The sequence below is a fragment of the Rhinatrema bivittatum genome, chromosome 1, assembly GCF_901001135.1.
Source record: "Rhinatrema bivittatum chromosome 1, aRhiBiv1.1, whole genome shotgun sequence".
In the NCBI taxonomy this organism is placed as follows: domain Eukaryota; kingdom Metazoa; phylum Chordata; class Amphibia; order Gymnophiona; family Rhinatrematidae; genus Rhinatrema; species Rhinatrema bivittatum.
Window position 1 is genome coordinate 567,805,776 of NC_042615.1, and position 14,302 is coordinate 567,820,077.

The window sequence follows — 14,302 nt, forward strand, 5'->3', positions numbered from 1 at the left end:
CTGAACATCCATAGGCAAAGACCTAAAATTGTAAGACCCCCACAATTTATAGAATTCACTTCTCGCCCTCTGAGGCTTTAAAACTGTCTTAAACTCCACATAAAGAAGATCCAGTATCTCTGTCTTCCATATTAAAAGATCAGGTCTTTTCTTGAAGTCATTTTGTCAAAATACGATGCTTAGCTACTAGGGCTGTGACCTTTGCTGCTCACCTCATTTTGCCCAGTAGTGCTGATTCTAGCCAATATGGCCACCTCTTCCTCTGCACGCCAACCTCCTTGGCATTCTCTGGATGGCGAGGGCGATCCCGGTCGCCATTTTGAACCTGGTGTGACCTAGGGCATGCGCGTGCGCCTGCCTCCTTCTTATGCATGTCATGGCGGGAACCTCGGGGGCGTCCCCTCCGCATGACGTCACTGCCTACATGTATTTAAACCCACCGGACTTTCCTACCTACGAGTTAGCAAGGATTCCATCTTGCTTAATTCCTTTACTCTGAGACACTTTGCATCGGTGTTCCTGCGTTCCAGTCTGAGTGACTCAGGTTCCCGCTCTTCGGAGGCCTTGCTGCACTTAGGGCTATCAGCTCCTCGGACAGCCTCACCTGCCTGTCTCACCTTCACCAGCTAAGTGAGTTCCTCCTGCATCGGATCTCCGTTGCTGCTACTACGAATTCTCTACTGCATAGTGAGTACAAGACTTACTCTACATTACCACGTCTGTCTTGCTCTGTGGATCCTCGGGTTACCCCGCTTTGCGGACCACTACCGGATTCACGCTGTCTTGTACCAGTTACCCTTATCTGCCTCCGGCTTACCCCGCACTGTGGACCACTACTGGACCTACCACAAACAAGGTCTATCAAGAAGCAGGGATTCCCTGGGTTACCCCGCTCTGCGGACCACTACCGGGGAATCCATTCCAGGTCTTCTTATTCCAGGACTGAGTTACAAACCTGCTCCTTGGGTTTCTCTTTGCTGTATAATAAATATTCTCTGACTCCGGTGTCCATCACTGCTGAGACCCTGCCTGTCGTGGAGAGACCCCACAGGGCTCCTCCCTGTGGATGGAGTCAACTCTCTCCACGACCCAAGGGCCCACAAACCAAGTTAAAACACAACAGGTTGCTTTTAGTAAAAAATGATTTGTGACACTTGATAATAAATGTTTTTAGATATGTGATCAAGGTAAAAGGATTGGCCTTGCCCATTTGGACAATGTTACAATACGATGTGAAACAACCTTCCAAAATTGCTGAATACAACTACAGTCTCAGATGCAATGAATTAATGTTGAATTATATTTTTGTGAGGGAGTATAAAAGAAACTCCCTCAGAACACCTGAAAGAACCGGCCACAGCTATCTGGCACGGTCTTTAACAGCCATTCCAGCAAGGGATTCTGGGCCAGGAAGGATCCTGCAGCCTTGGATAAGAAGGCAGGGCCCAGAAGGCTGAGGGGAGCCTCAGAGAGCAGGCAGGAAGCCAACCTAGGCAAGGACTGCGTATATTGTGAGATAATCCCAGAGTACTTTATCAAACACTTTCTCTGCCTTAGTTCCATTTCCCTTTTCTTAAACATCTTGAGCTATCCATCCCCTCTTGCCCTCCTCCCACCCAGGAGAGCCTGGATTGGTTGCTCATGTCTTTATAACCAGCCATTTTGTAATAAGAGGTGTGGCTAGAGTCAGTATAGAGCAGGCAGCAGAAAGACAGAATGTAGATTTTTTTTTTCCCTCCCTGGCGAAGCCTCTCTGCCTCACTAGTTTCCCCTTTTTGGAGGGGGATTCGCTGTGCACAACCTGCCAGTGGACTCTAGGTATTTAGTTTCAGTAAGGAAAGCCTTTTGGCCTGAATCCTTTTGGAACTTGCACTCCTTGATTGAAGACCAGTGAGCCCATTCATTCCCTGAATGTGGCAAGCACCTGTGACAGGCTCTACCTCAGAAGGGACTGTATTTCACTCTGTTCCTCTGATGAAGGTCATCCTCACTGGCTGGATTCAGAGTGCAGGGGCCGAAGACCAGTGAGTCCATTCTCCATATGAATGTAGCAAGCACTTCTGACAGCAGAAGTCCAATCTAGAAAGGTTTTGAAGAAGAAAGTATTTCTCTTTTGTTTTTGACTGTTTTTGAGGAGACTTTTTGGCCACCCCTCCTCACTGGGAAGTTAGCTGGGTCAGCAGGTTCCCACCCTCAACTTTTCAACCTGAAGAGTCACCTTTCAGAAGAACTAAAGGAATCAAGTAAGAACCTGGAGACCACATCCGGATCTCCATCATCTCCAACACCAGGACACAGGGCTAAGTGTTTGGGAAGACACTGGAGCCTAAGGTAGGATTTTTGCTATGCTAGAAGGGGACCCTGACCTAGGTGTTGCATTTGGCCGGTTGCGGGTTCATCCTGCGACCGGCCACTCTTACCTCCAGCCCCAGGTCTAAGGGGGCCCACCAACACTGCATTTGGGCCCCAGTCAAAGACACGGCCGGCCACCAAGCAGTCCCGACGCACAGTTCTAGGGACGCTACTCAGCTGAGTGAGGCGTCTCTAGGCACATGCATGGCTCAGGCACTTTTAAAGGGCCCGCAGTGGGAAATCCACCGCGGCACCCCTGTATGACATCACAGGCTTTTTCCTATATATAAGGCCTGCTCTGCCCTGCCTCAGGTACTTCGGTAATAGGTCGAACTCCTCAAAATAGCTGTTTGCCTCTTTGTTCCTGGTTTCTGTTCCTGCTTCTGTTCCAGGTCCCTTCCTGCATCTTCAGAGTTCCTGTGTTCCTGTCTTATGGTTCCTCATCCGTCTTCAGTGTCTTCATACTGTTCCGCCTTGCCTCCTTCCCCCTGGATTGACTTCTCAGCTTGATCTTGGTTCAGATCTCTGGATTTGTCTTTGTTTGGATTCCTGGCTTTATTTCATACTACTTCTCGACCACGTTTGACTTCTGCCTGTCTTGTGACCACCGCTTGCTCCTAGCCTTGTTGAACTCTGCCTGCCCCTGACCTCAGCCTGCTCTGACCTCTACTTGGACTGACTTTGTTCTCTTCCCACTGGCCACCAACCTCTTCTGCGAAGGATTCATCTCTTCATAGAGGATTGCGCCTTAATCCAGTCAAACCTGGCATCCGAGGGTTCAACCTAATGGGAACGAGGGCTGGTATTGGCAAAGTTCCTGTTGGACCTCTGCTCCAGTCTGCTTTGCCTGCCGACAGAGAGGACCTCCAGGGCTCCTCCCTGTGGGTAGCGCCAACCTCACCTCAGTCCAAGGGTCCACTTCCGCAACAGATTGCTGAGGCCATGGACCCGGTGGATCTCTCAGGCCTCCAGGCCATTTCCAGCCTGGCTCAGAAAATCCAGCAGCAGCAATTCCTTGAGTTCTTGGTGGGCTCCATGTAGTGGCTCAGCACCCGCCTCAATGCAACTGTAGCCTTCTCAGTTTCTCCACCTTCTGCAGTATCGTCGGTCCCAGCGGCTGTGCCCATAGTACGTCTCCCGGTTCCTCTTCAGTATGCGGGAGATCTGAAATAGTGCCACGGATTCTTGAATCAGTGCTTTATGCATTTTTCACTTCAGTCGGCACAATTTCCCAGCGACACTATCAAGACCACCTTCATACTCTCCCTCGTGGATGGGAAGGCCTTGGCCTGGGTCTCTCCCTTGTGGGGATGCAATTCGAGGATTTGTTAAGGCTTTCAAGCTTGTGTTTGATAAACCCGGCCAGCTGGCCACTGTGGGTTCAGATCTTCTACATCTCTAGCAGGGCAATCGGTCCTTAATGGACTCAGCCTTGAATTCTGGAACATGGCCACCAAGCTGAACTGGAGGGAGGACAGCCTTTGGAGTATCTTTCTGGAAAGGCTGTTGGCTTGGGTGAAGGATGAGCTAGCTGCCTGGGAGCTCCCCCGAGCCCCTGGATGCTCTCATCGACTTGGCTGCGAGAATCAACGACTGCCTCCAGCAGTGGGCCCAGGAACTGCTCGTAGGTAAGTGGTGATGGCCCCGTCCTTTTTATGCCCCGTCTCGGCAGTACCGACAACGGCTCCCACCGCTGCATGGGTTGAGGAACTTATGCAGCTAAGACAAGGACGCCTCTCTCTGGAAGAGAGGCTCCACTACCACAACCTGGGGCTCTGTTACTACCTTGCCAGGTTCGGGCATCAGTTGGTATCTTGCCCCCAGAAGCCGAGAAACTAGCAAGCGTAGGATCTAGTGGGGAGGTGATCCTAGGTGGGGAGGTGATCCTAGGTGATCCTAGGATTTACTAATCCTGCTCTTCAACTCACCCTCCCAGTGTCTATTTCAGTGGAAAGTCATGAGTTCCCCACCTTAGCGCTGGTTGACTCGGGTGCTGGGGTGAACTTTATAATGAAGGTCTTAAATGGCCTGAATGATACCACTGATTATCACCTCCATATATGGAGAGCCACTTCCTGGTCGGATTACCACAGCCATGGCCCCCCTGCGCCTTTGCATGGGCATCTTGCATGTGGAGAGTATCGTATTCCACATCATTGACAAGGCAGTATGTGTTAGGGCTGCTATGGCTGCAGCTTCACTCTCCTCACTTCAACTGGGGCTCACTTCAGCTGGTGAGCTGGGGGGCGCATTGCCATGATTCCTGCCTACAATAAATTGAGCCTTCACCGACTCTGCCCCTGGAAATGACCTTGTTGGGTCTGCCTCCTCAGTATACTGAATACACTGACATGTTTTCCAAGGGAAAGACGGAGATGCTGCCTTCCCACCGTATGTTCGACTGTGCCACCAATCTACTACCTGCACTAATCTACCACGAGGAAGGGTATACCCCTTGTCAGTCCTGGAAACCGCAGCCATGTCTGAGTACATCAAGGAGAACCTTGACCTGGGTTTCATTAGGCCCGCCATGTCCTTTGCTGGGGCAGAGTTTTTCTTTGTGTTCAAAAAGGGTGGATCTTTATGCCCTTGTATCGATTTATGGGGGCTGAATGCTATAATAAAGAAAGACCAATACCCACTGCCACTCATTTCCGAGCTCTTTGACTGCTTCCTGGATATTAGAGAGCTTACGAAGCTGGATCTCTGAGGGACATATAATCTAATTTGAATTAAACAAGACGATGAGTGGAAAATGGAGTTCAATATTCAGGACAGCCACTATGAATGGTGATGCCCTTTGGCCTGTGTAACACCCCTGCGGTATTCCAAAAAAGTGTGAGTGAAATCTTTAGAGACCTCCTATTATTTTCACTTCGCGTTGGTCGCACGTTGTGAAGGTGCTAATCACCCTATTGCATAAAGGGATTAGATACCGCCTATACAACCCGCATCCAACTGCGGCTTATACAGTGCGCTCGGCCCCAAAATGTTTCTTAGTGTGATTTCACCATTTCATAAGCTCCCTAGGTTTTACCCTCGACAGGTGATAGATAAATCTTGATTTTGGGGCCCAAAAAATATCCTCGACTTATACACGAGTATATACAGTAGTTAATTCTTTTTCAATGGGAATAACTTCAGCTCTCACATCTTCTAAATGTAATGAATATGCTAATTTCAGCATTGATAAGATTACCAATCTAACTAGTTCCTTTGCTAAACTGATTCTATTAATATTCAAAGTGAACCTGTTTTTGTTCATCAACTACTTCTGCCTGCCAGGATCTTCATCAAATACAGCTACCTTCATCAAATAACCTTATCAGCTTGTCTCACCTTCAGCTTCAGCACTGCGAGTATACATCCGGGACTCTCTCCTCTACCCAGCGCAGCCTACCATCATTGGAGTGTGGGATGGGTCTCCTCTGCCGAGGACCCCTGGACTACTCTACTGGGTTACCTCACTGCTGCCACCCCTGGGCAGTACCATCAAGCTGTATAATAAACACAAATTCTCGTGTCTGTGTGTATAGAGGCTAGCCTAGTACTGTGGTTCCCCACGGGACTCCTCCCCGTGGGAGTGGCCATCTCCGCAGTACCCAAGAATCCACTGAAACACCTCGAAACCATAACACTGTGCCACGGCTGGACTCCTGGTTCCTCCCTGGCGATTGAGATATGCCACCGTGGTGGCGTTGTCCGAGAAGACTCGAACCATTCTCCCCTGCACCAGGGACTGGAATGCCAACAACGCTTTGCGGACTGCCCTTGTCTCTAGGCGATTGATAGACCACGACCGTTCAGGTAAGGGCCAGGTTCACTGCACCGCATGACCGAGGCACACTGCTCCCCAGCCTTGAAGGCTCGCATCCGTTGTCACGATCACCCAATCCTGGACCGAGGGGCATCCCCTTCTGTAAGTTGTCTTCCGACAGCCACCATTGCAGGCTGGACCTGATTTGCTGCGACAAAGGCAGGGGCAACTGGTATTGCTCCGACACTGGGTCCCATCGCGACAGTAGATCTCTCTGCAACGGTCTCAGGTGAGCGAAGGCCCAAGGCACCAATTCCAACGTCGAAGCCATGAACCCCAGAACTTGTAGGTAATCCCACACTCTGGGGATTGGAAGCTATAACAAGAGACAAACTTGTTGCTGCAATTTGTAACATCCTGTTGTTCATGAGAAACACCCTGCCCTGGAGGGTGTCAAAACGAGCTCCCAAATACTCTAGACACTGTGACTGAGTCAGATGACTTTTCGCTTCGTTGATTACCCAGCCTAGGGACTGGAGACAATGGATCACACGAAGAACTGTCCGCTTGCCTTCCTCTTCCGACTTGGCTCGAATCAGCCCATTATACCTTCCTTCTGGAGGGTCGATGCCACCATGACCATCATCTTGGTAAAGGTGCGCAGGGCTTTCGCCAGTCCGAACAGCAGCACCCGGAACTTTAAATTCTGACCCAGGATCTTGAATCGTAGGAATCTCTGGTGAGCGCTGCGAATCGGGATGTGTCGATAAGCCTCGGTGAGATCCAAGGAGGCGAGGAACTCTCCCTTTCGAACCGCTGCTATGACTGTTTGAAGTGTTTCCATTCGAAAACGGAGCACCTTCAAGCAGCAATTCACCTTCTGTAGGTCCAGGATGGGTCGGAAAGTGCCCTCCTTTTTGGGAACCACGAAATAAATGGAGTACTGTCCCCTCCCCTGTTCCTTGGACGGCACGGGTACAATCGCCTTTAGGGCCAGCAATCTTTGTAGAATGTCTTCCACCGCAGCTTGCTTGTTGCGGGAAATGCATCGCGATTCCACAAAGGCCGGCATGAGAGGCCGAGAAAATTCTAAGGCATAACCTTCTTTTACCACCTCCAACACCCAGTGATCGGAGGTGATCCTGGCCCACTGCTCGTAAAATTGGGACAACCTGCCCCCAATCATTCTGTCTGAGGAGTGGGCGGGCCTGATTTCATTGGGCAGGCTTCCCAGTTCCGGTTCCCTGACCAAAACCACCTCTGGCAGGATGACTGGAGCCGCGAAAGGACTGTGTACGGGAAGAGATCTGTCTGGAACCAGAGGGTGGAACACTCCTCCCCGACCTGCTTTTTTGGAAATCTTGAAAATGGGATCGAGGACTGAATGATTTCCTGTAGGACTTTCTATCTTCCAGCAGTTTATTGCCCTTGGAATCCCCCAGAGACTTCATCAGCTGATCCAAATCCTCTCCAAACAGCAACTTCCCTCGAAAAGGCAGACTGCACAGTTGTGATTTGGAGGAAGCATTCGCTGCCCAATTGTGGAGCCATAGTAGTCGCCGAGCTGCCAACGAGGAGACCATAGTCCGGGCCACCAAACACACCAAGTCATATAAGGCATCCGCCACATATGCTACCGCTGCCTCCAGATAAGCTGCCTGAGAAGCTGACAAAGTCCCAGAAGACGATGGGTCCTGCGGTTTTTGAATCCAAAATAAACACGCTCTTTGCATCATGCTGGCACACACCGCCACCCGAATTCCTAAGGAAGAGACCTCGAACACCCACTTCAGATGCAGCTCCAGCTTGCAGTCCTGCACATCTCTGAGACCAGTCGCTCCTGCCACTGGAATCGTCGTCTTCTTGGTCACCGCTGATACAGCTGCATCCACCTTAGGTACCCTGAGACGTTCTAAATGTTCCTCCATTAGCGGGTAGAGTTTTTGCATCGCCCAGCCGACCTTAAGCCCTGTCTCCGGGGATTCCCACTCCCAGCTGATGAGCTTTTGAATCTTCTTCGGGATGGGAAAAGCACTAGGTGGACCCCGGAGACCGTCCAGGACTGGGTTCACTCCCTTGCTGTCGGAATCTTCCAGCGAGGGTCTCACCCCCAATTCCTCAAGCACCTGGGGAATAAGGGGGGCACAATTCCTCCCTCTTAAACAGTCAGACTTTGTGGGGGGTCATCCCCCTCCACATTAGGTTCTACCGGATCGGGATCGTCATCACCCATATCTACTTCTGGAGGGACCACACCCTGATCTGCAGTGGTGTCCCTCGGGGGCGGAGTGGAGTCATTTCCCTATTGGACGACTGCACCTGCTAGATCTTCCCGAGCCAAAATTGCCCGGGATGGATGACCGTCAATTCACAGATGGGGACGCTTGGGAACTCCCATGCTTCCATCCTGGGCTCTGCAATTCGCGAGCTTCCAAGCCAGAAATACTTCATGCATGAGCAGCACAAACTCCGGTGAAAATCCCCACGGTTCCATCTCGTCACTGCTAGAATCAGTGTCCGTGTCTCTCGATTCCTCCAGTCTTGGAGTCCACGCAGTGGGGGACAGCAGGGGAGGGTCATCCTGGGAGACCTTTTCCACAGGGTGCACAGTGGGAGTTGGGCTCCTTCCGTTAGACCCAGCCGCCGAGCCTGACCTGCGTGCAGACTTTTTAGGTTTGGTCCTCTTGTCTGATGCCCCTTCCCCAACCAGTGCACAGTCTATGCACAGTGACAGGGGGGGGGGGGTCTAAATAAGCTGACCATACCCTGCAAGCCTTACAGGGTTCCACCAGAGGAATTTCTGCCATGTTCCTCCTGCAAAAAAGGGGATATAACTCCCCCCCCCCCAGAAGAAAACAGGTGCTGCCATCCAGCCCTGGTGACTCCCACCAAAAACGCAGCGAAAATCGGCCCCAGGAACACTGGGGAGCTGCGTGGGAGGTCGAAAAAGAAAAAAACAAAGTGGTCACCATGGTAAACATAGCTCCAGAGACGGCGGTAAAAATGAGGCAGGGAACCTAAAAATGTCCTCAGAGGTTCTTACTAGAGCTGAAACACTCTCCCCTCCTCTTCAGGGGTCTGCCTGGCTCTGCACCACCGGACAGACTGATTTACCCCGGGAGCCACGGTGAACAGGGAACTTGGAGCTGTTTGGTTTTTTTTTTTACACAAAAACTTCAACTTCTAGTGACAGAAAAAAATAAAGCCTAAGCAAAGAATAATAGAAAAAAATCCCCAAAGGGGCTACTTCCCTGTACCGCAGACACTGAGGGGGAGCCTTCGGGTCGCTGAGGGAGCCAGTCCCCTGGCTATCAAGGATGGCCCAGACACTGAACCTAGCACCTCAGGAAGCAAGAAAAATCCATCTCACACAAAGCTGCAGGTATACAGACTAGAGATGTGAATCGTGTCCTCGATCGTCTTAACGATCGATTTCGGCTGGGAGGGGGAGGGAATCGTATTGTTGCCGTTTGGGTGTGTAAACTATCGTGAAAAATCGTTAAAATCGTGAGCCGGCACACTAAACCCCCCTAAAACCCACCCCGACCCTTTAAATTAAATCCCCCACCCTCCCGAACCCCCCCAAATGCTTTAAATTACCTGGGGATCCGGCGGTGGTCTAGAACGGCGGCGGTCCGGAACGGCCCCCTCAATAGAATCGTGTTGTCTTCAGCCGGCGCCATTTTTCAAAATGGCTGCCGCAAAATGGCGGCGGCCATAGACAAAAACGATTCGACGCAGGAGGTCGTTCCGGACCCCCGCTGGACTTTTGGCAAGTCTTGTGGGGGTCAGGAGGCCCCCCCAAGCTGGCCAAAATTTTCCTGGGAGTCCAGCGGGGTTCCGGGAGCGATTTCTTGCCGCGAATCGTTTTCGTACGGAAAATGGCGCCGGCAGGAGATCGACTGCAGGAGGTCGTTCAGCGGGGAGGGTGGGGGATTTAATTTAAAGGGTCGGGGGTGGGTTTTAGGGGGTTTTAGTGTGCCGGTTTTCCTGCCCTCCCCCTTCCCCCGATTTACGATTTTTTAACGATAAATCGGGGGAATTGGTATTGTATCGTGGCCCTAACGATTTTTTGACGATTTAAAATATATCGGACGATATTTTAAATCGTCAAAAAACGATTCACATCCCTAATACAGACCACCATCTGCTGGAGTCAGAGAAATACTGATGAGCTGCAGGTGGCACACTTGGGATACCAGTGCCTCGAAGCTTTGCTCTCTGACTCCATCTGCTGGTGAGAGTGCATAACCCACTGGTCTGGACTGATCTGGGTATGTACAGGAAAAGCTCTTACTTCACCAGATTCCCTCACACACACACAAGCGCTCTCCCACACAGACTTCCAGGCAGGTACCCATTCATTCACACACTCACACAGACAAATCCCCAGACAGGCACCCATTCTCTCACACATACAGACATCCAGGCAGGTACTCATTCTCACACACACAGAGACAATCAGACCCCCAAGCAGGCACCATTCACCACCACCGCCGCGTGGCTGTTAGGAAGGAGCCAATCCCTTGTCGCTGCTTCTGGCACTGCCTGTTCTGTGCAGGCCCCTTGCTATTAAAAATTGCTGTGGCTAGTACTTCTTCCATGCTGATCTTGTGCATCGCAAGATCAGCATAGAGAAAGTGCTACTCTTGCAAATTCTAATACCACGGGCCTGCAAGGCCTTTGTTTTTCTGCCACCGGTGGGATTGGGTTCACTGGCGGCAACATGCACCTTCCCCCACAGTACACCATTTGTGGCCCCCTGGAATCTCCTTTGCGGCTCCCCCATTTGTGCACCTCTGGCTTACTTGTGTGCTGATTGAAAAAAATTCTTAAATATATTTTAAACCTGTTAACAGTTAGTTTTTTGGTGTGTCACCTAGTCCTAGTTTTATTTGATAAGAGTAAATAACTATTCCCTATTAACTTGTTCTATATATCATACAATTTTATAAAACTTCTATCATATTTCCTTTCAATTGTCTTCTTCAAGCTGAAGAACCCTAACCTGTTTAGCCTTTCTTCATAAGGGAGCCAGTCCATTAAGTCATCATTTTTCATACCACTGTCTGCATTATTTATAGTTTTATCTATTTTGATATGTGACAAGAACTGAACACAATACTCAAAGTACAGTCACACCACATATTGATAGAGAGGCATTATTATATTCCCAGTCTTGTTTTCTGGTTTTTTTTCCCTAATAATTACTAATATTTTATTTGCTTTTTTTTTTACCATGGCTGCACACTGAGCAGAGGATTTCAACATACTGTATTGTCCACAGTTATTCCAAGATCCTTTTCCTGGGTGGTGACTCCTAATATGAAACCCATATAGTTGGAATTATTTAGCCCTAAGTGCATTTATTTATTTATTTATTTAAGTTCTTTTAATATACCGATGCTCAAGACAAGTCTTATTGAACCGGTTTACAATGAACGAGGGGAGAAACCAATTAACAGCAAGGCGTATAAAAGTTACAATAAAACAGGGAGTGAGTAACTTGGTCATTAGAAAATGAGGGATAGATTAAACAGTAAAAACAGTAAGAAACAGTAAAATAGCAATGAGTAGAGAGCTATTGATTAGATAAAAAAGCTTGTACATTCATTTAGTGGTTCATTTAGTTCATTTAGTGGTTTTTTTGGTGGAGTTGGCCGAACAGTTCTATAGTTAGGGGGGGGGGGACTGAGGGAGAGACAGGAAGGGAAGATGAGAGGGAGGGGGTGTGGGGCAAGGAAGGGAGGTAATAGGGAGAGGGGAGATAGACGGTGCTGGAAGAAGACAGTATCTTCAGTGGTATGCTTGAGTGAATAGCCAGGTTTTCAGTTTTTTTCTGAAGGAGAGCTGGCATTTTTCGTGGCGTAGATCATGGGGGAGTGAGTTCCAGTGATGCGGTCCGGCCGTGGATAGAGTTCGTTTTTTAATGGAGTTGTGTATAGTGGATTTGTTAGGAGGGACCTGGAGGGTGTCTCCGTAAGCGGATCTGATTGGTCTTGATGAGGTGTGGAGATCAAGAGGAATGGTAAGTTGTAGTGAAGATTGCTGATATATGGTTTTGTGAATGATGGCCAGTGTCTTGAAGAGTATTCTATAGTGGATGGGTAGCCAGTGTAGAGATTTTAAGATCGGAGTGATGTGGTCTCTGCGACGGGTATTTGTGAGGATCCTGGCTGCTGCGTTTTGCAGCATCTGTAGAGGTTTAGTGGAGGAGGCAGGGAGATCGAGTAGTAGCGCGTTGCAGTAATCGATCTTTGAGAACAATATGGCTTGAAGGACTGCGCGGTAGTCATGAAAGTGTAGGAGGGGTCTAATCTGTTTTAGGACCTGTAGCTTGAAGAAGCCTTCTTTAGTGGTGGCGTTGATGAATTTTTTGAAGCTCATTCTAGAGTCCAGGATGGTCCCCAGGTCTCTCAACTGGTTTGTTATTGGTATCATGGCGGTGCTGGTGATATGGTTATTATCGTTGGGGGAGATGACCAGGAGTTCGGTTTTTGACGTATTGAGAATCATATTTTGATTGGTGAGAAGGAGATTGATAGCGTGAAGGCAGCTGTTCCAAAAGTTTATGGTGTTGGAGATAATGTCCTTGATGGGAATAAGGATCTGCACGTCGTCGGCGTATATAAAGTGGGTAAGGTTGAGGTTATTGAGTAATTGGCATAGTGGAAGTAGATATATGTTAAATAAGGTAGGGGAAAGTGAGGAACCTTGGGGTACTCCTTGTTTGGATGGAACAGGGGGGGGGGATTCTTTGTTCGATATTTTTACTTTGTAGTGTCTGTTGCTTAGGAAGGATTTTAGCCAGAGGAGTGCAGAGCCTGAGATGCCAATATCCATCAGGTGGTTGATGAGGATAGTGTGATTTACAGTGTCGAATGCCGCGGAGATGTCGAGCAGAGCTAGCAGGTAAGATTTTCCATTGTCTAGTCCCATTAGGATGTTGTCGGTTAACGAGAGTAGGAGAGATTCTGTGTTTCGTCCTTTTCTGAATCCGAATTGGGAAGGAAAAAGAATGTCGTGGGTGTCAAGGTAATCTGTGAGTCGAGTGTTTACTAGTTTTTCCATTAGCTTGGCTACGAAAGGTAAGTTGGCAATGGGCCGGAAATTTATAGGGTTAGCCGGGTCCAAGTTTGGTTTTTTCAGTAAGGGTTTTATAGAAGCGGTTTTTAATGCATCCGGGACCGATCCTTGAATGAGGGAACAAAGTGCATCACTTTGCAACTGTCCACATTAAATTTCATCTGCCATTTAGATGCCAAATTCAGCAGTCTTACACAGTCCTCTTCCAATTACACACAATCCGCTCGTGATTTAACTATGAATAATTTAGTGTCATCTGCAAATTTGGTCATCTTGCTCGTTGCTCCCTTTACCAGATCGTTAATGAGTGTAGTACTCCACTATTCTCGCCATTAGGAAAACTGACCACACAGACCTATACTTTGCCTCCTATTCCAAGATTGTTTAATTTCCTGAGGAGCCTCATTTGGGAGTTTGTTAAATGCTTTCTGAAAATCCAGGTATACTATATCAACTGACTTGCCTCATCCCCTTGTTTATGTACACCTTCAAAAATTTCTAATAGATTGATAAGGCATGACTTCCCTTTGCTAAATCCATATTGCCTCTTGCACCTTAAGACATGTCTATTCAAATGCCCAGCAATTCTGTTCTTAACTACAGCTTTTACTATTTTACCTTACACCAATGTCAGGCTCACTGGCTTGTAGTTTCTCAGAGCTGCCCTGGAGCCCTTTTTAAAAAGATGGTACACTTAGGGGTAGATTTTAAAAGGTTGTGGTGGGCGTACATGTGCGCGCGCAAGTTATAAAATCCAGGGTCAGCGCGCGCAAGGGGCTGCACAATTGTGCACACAGAGCCGCACAGCCTTTCCCTATTCCCTTCCCTTACCTCCCCCACCCTTTCCCTCCTACCTTTTTCATCTTTTTTTATCTCCAAATTTACTTCAGCCCTGGAGCTGAAGTTGCGCACGATCCTAGGCCCAGCAGCCATGTGGAGGCCTCTGGCCACGCCCCTGCCCCCTCCCTGCCCCTTTTGTAAAGCCCAGGTACTTACACGCATTCCGGGGCTTTACATGCGCGCCGGGCCTTTTTAAAATAGGCCTGGCACGCATAACTCTTTGAAAATCTGGCCCTTATTGTGTAATGCCTGCCTCCTCCTGCCTAT

The 14,302-nt window shown here is 49.0% G+C and overlaps 1 long non-coding RNA gene across 2 annotated transcripts in view; it reads right to left on the reverse strand.

Annotated features, from left to right (window-relative positions):
• The window catches only part of LOC115099709, a 35,790-nt gene that overhangs the window by 17,397 nt on the left and 4,091 nt on the right, over positions 1-14,302 (reverse strand). The window lies entirely within an intron of this gene.